Below are 4,762 nucleotides of genomic sequence, written 5' to 3'. Positions count from 1 at the left end.
GAGGCACAAAGGGTAGGGTCTGCTTCATTCTTGATTTTCTGGAGTCAGGAGCACCAACAAAAGACACTTTAGCAAATCTCTCAGAGTTCAGATCAATCTGTCAAATATTAGTTGAAATGTATGCTTGCAGTACTTTTCCTTACCTTTCCAAGTGATTACATGGCTGAAGGGTGGGAAATGTCTGGGGGAGTGTTGGGTGGGTGAAGGTTGAGAAGAAATGGTAATGGATGAAGGGGAATGAAGAATTTATAAAATTAAAAACTATATTAAAGTACTGCACAACATCACTTAATACACAGCAGAACTTTAAAATTGATGGGACATGAGGCAGGGTTGGACAAGTTAGTCCTGCCCAAGATAGTTGGGCCATCTAGGGTAAATACTATTTCCCTTGCTAAACTCTATAGGTTCTAGTCCAGGAACACTACAATTTCAAAATGTTCATCCCTTTCATATCCCTTCTTAGTTTCAGTTTTTAGCAGCCATCACTATCACTGCCTTTAGCCAGAAGAGTCTTAGAGCTTGTTGGCCTCTTGTAATTGTGGATAATTTTAGCAAGTCAGATTTTGAATGCTTCACTGTCAGCCCCCATGCCTACTAATGACTTTGTTAGGATGTCTGAAAGATTTCCCTTGCACTTCTCAATCTTCAGCATCACTCTGCATCATTTAAAATATTTTTTAAAATCTGCGTTCTATAATACGTTTGAAAATCTCTTGTGTGCCTTGTCAAATTTTTGCTTGATAATTGCTCATGTGAAGGTGCTTAAGAACATTTTACATTCTTAAAGCAATCAGTTTGATTGCTTTGCTATTTTACTTACTCAGATTTTGCGCTAAGCTGGACAATGGATGTTGGACGTGTGGACTAGATTCAGACAAGTTCAGCATCTCTGCAAAATGGCTTTGCTGAATCTCAGCTTTGTGTTCGTGCAATCAAAGCTGAGTTCTTCTAAGTTCCTGTTTTTTCTTTGATTCATTTCAGTTTAAATTCCAAGCTAAGATATGAGAATTCTTATAAGAATGGCTTTACAAAAACATCAATTGCATCTGGGAATGTTTGAATGTGCTGTTCATGATTTTTTTTAAGTATATGCAGTGTAATTATGATTCTCAGGAACCTTCTGTTCTCTTTGTGAAGGAGGCGACAGTTTCCAGGCTGACTCATCATCCACATCAGCACCAGACTCAGAGTGGAGGCAAGCCATCCTTGATCTTGATGGGTTGCCTGAGAAGAAGATTAATAAGATCTGAGACTATTTCATACCCTAATTGCACACTGGCAACATGGCAATAATGCTGATCTATTGCTCCTATTTGTGCTTGTAACCTTTATAGCTGGAAAAAAATAGCATGCCCCTTGAACTTACAAAATACTGTTCAAATGAATACAGCAATCAAGAATTCATAAAACCAATCCTTACAGCGATAATGCTGATGCATAATGAAAGTAACGCCGCACTTGCAAAATGAAGGCACATTAACACAAACAAGGTTCTGTTTGATTTCCCAGTGAGATTACGGATGCCAGGTGGAAATTAGCCTGGAAGTTACTGGTGCATAATATGACCTAACTGGACTTGCAGGTGCCTCAATTTAAGTAAAGTCAAGTTGTACTTCCTGCAATTCACTCCTCAATGCTGGCTAATAATTGCCCAAGATGTTAATTTTTTACTGTCTTCAATCTAGTCATAGCCTATAAGCATGCTATTCTCAATTACATTAATATTGTTGCTTTTTAAAAAAATGTTCTTCTACTATTTCTTAAAAGGTCCCCCATCTTGTATGTTCTTCCATATCTCTACTTCATCACACTCTGCCAAATCAATGGGGTAAATGTTAATCAGCACTACCTGGATTGTAATCTTACAGAGCAGATCTCTCATTCATTGGGAGAATTGAAGTTAAGATTTGACTATTTTACAATGAACAGTTATGCAACACCAGCAGATTGCCATGAGTGAAGAACAGAGCAGCAGAGTATTATTTAAAAGGAGAGAAACGGTGAAGAGCTACAATACAAAGGGGTTTTGGGCGGGGGCAGGGGTAGTTTCTTCTGCATGAAATAAAGAAAGGCAGCACATGTGAGTGGGTAATAGGGAATATTGATCCTTATTTGTAAAGAGTTGAAGTATAAGGGAAAAATTTCCTACTGAAACTGTACAAGAGTACTTATTAACAAATTTGATTCCCCACATAAGGGAAAATATTATTTATGAGAAGAGGGCAGGAGGATGGAGTTGAGAGGGAAAATATGTCAGCCATGATTGAATTGTGAGTCAATTTTGATGGGTCAAATGGCCATATTTTACTCCTATGTCATGGTTTTATAGTATAATGGCTGAGAGTGTGAAGAATGAGAGGCTATGTTACTGAAATATAAGATTCTTTGGAAGCTATACTGAGGGAATGTTTTCTCCTATGGAAGAATCCAGAACTACAGCCATAGCCTAGGAACAAACAGGCACCCATTTAAGATGGAGGTGAGGAAGAATAATTTTTCTCTGAAGGATGAGAACATTTACAACACCTTTACAACAGAAAGTTGTGAGGCAGTGCCCTTGGGATATTCAAGGCTGAGATAGACACATTTCTGATGAATAAGTGAATTAAGTATTATGGGGAAAGGGCAGGGCAGTGGTCTTCAGGAGATTTGGCTCAGTCAATTGAATGGTAAGCGGGCCATCTGAAAGGCTGAATGGCTTGCTTGTGTTCCTACTTCTTATGGTCATTTTGCTCCAAATATGGATCCACTAATGTAACTAAAATAGAACTCCTTACTTTTGTATTCAGTTGACCCAATAATGAACAATAATGTTTGGTTGCATCTTCTAATTACCTGTTGTAAATCATGCACTAGCACCACGAATCTACAGCATCTCTGCAATGTCTAATCATTTAAACTGTTTTTTTTTTCAATTTTCCTGATAATATAGATAATTTCACATATCTCATTTTGTACTCAGTTGGTAGATCACTCAACTATATTTGTTTGCAGCCTCTTTCAAGTTATCTTCATAAACTGCTCTCGTACTTGTGTCACCAGCAAATTTGGCAAACATGAATGGTGCCCACAGTATTTATGTAAATTGAAAAATGTAAGGATCCTCCAACAGTCCTTGTGGCCATCCCTTACTACACGTATTACTTTGATGATAATGCACCTAAATATTCTGTACAGTTTATGCCTTCTCGCCTAAGATAGATTTATGATCATGGGAATTCAACAAAGATTAACTGACTGATGTTGTTATGTTCTTACCTTGTCATCAGAAACTGCAGAAAGTGGTAAACGTTGCCCCAACCCGTCACATGGTCATTTCCATTACTCTCTACTACCTTCTAAAAGAGACTGCAGGTGCTTGAAAGCTCAAACTACCAGGCTCAAGAATATATTCTTCCACACTGCTATCAAACTCCTGAACCCATGAACTCTTTCACATTGTCTTCCCAGTGATGCTATCCTCAAGCCCTTAATACCACCTCTTCTGTTATTGTCACTTTAGCATTTATTTTGCACTATCTCAGCTTGGACTACTATACTTGAACTACTTGCACTCATTGCTGGACTTATTGTTGGATTTATCATTATCATGTATACTGTTTGCTCTGTGAACTTTACAAGAGCTAAGAATTTCATTACACCCTGCTGTATATGAATAAATTTATCTATCATAATCTCTGTAAAGGAGCACTTGTATCCCTTTCAGTTTCCTCAGAAAGTCAATTGTCTCCTTCATTCAAAGCTTTTATGCTGCATCTTATCAAGTGTCTTCTTAAAATCAACTGCAGTCTATCCATTATTTCTTCTTCATTCAAAACGCTTCTGCTTCTTCAAATAATAATATGGTAAATGCAAATTTCTATTTTTTCCTGTTCCCTGGTGTAATATCATTAATAATAGTTCTTAACATTTTCTCAACTTAATGATACTTAGTCAGCTTCTGTGGAAATGTCATTCGTTTTGCATTGATACTGTAAAGCAGCAGGAGCAGTACATTCCTGAACTTTGTTGCAACATAGCAAAATTTAATTTGCTCCAGTTTTGAAATTGTTAATTTTGTTACTTTGGAAAGAATCCCTCTTAAATAAATCTAGAGCATTGCCAGCACAAACCCGTTGCCTGGCAAACATAAACCCACTTCATAAAAAATACGCTTATGTTTATTTAATTTTACAAGGGAGAATTTTGTATAATGAAGGTAAAATATAGCAGACCTGGGCAATGGTTTATTTTCTTATTTCACGATGCCCATGTCAGCCATTGATATACCAGCTGATCCTGGGTTATTTTAAGGGTATATTCACTATGTCTACATTATCTACAGGAATTATACCCAAAGGACTAGAGGTCAGTTAACTGAAAAATTTTTAAGTCTATCATCTACCTTTCAAACACAATTCTACTCTGGGAACATGAACTCTTTTTCAGGATTAAAATCATGACTTCAGTATTTCATTTCAATTAATGCACGTTGCCTTGTTGCTTTTATCAAATATGCAACTTGTGTTACATTCTAACCAACTTTGGGATGTGAATTTTCATTGGGTATGTGGAATTTCTCTATAGATTCTAAATGCTTAAAATATACCATGAAAGATGTTGGAATGAGGCAAAATATCCAATGGTCATCTCCTTAATTTTAAAAAATTAAGCATAATGCTATTTTCCTATTTTAATTTTAAGTACTGAGTTTCCCAGATAGGTACTTCACCTGATGGTAACACAATGCTAATAGGTGAGAGTGATGTTTTGGCTTCAT

Source organism: Hemitrygon akajei, chromosome 4 (assembly GCF_048418815.1).
Source record: "Hemitrygon akajei chromosome 4, sHemAka1.3, whole genome shotgun sequence".
Lineage (NCBI taxonomy): Eukaryota > Metazoa > Chordata > Chondrichthyes > Myliobatiformes > Dasyatidae > Hemitrygon > Hemitrygon akajei.
This window is presented reverse-complemented; position numbering follows the sequence as displayed.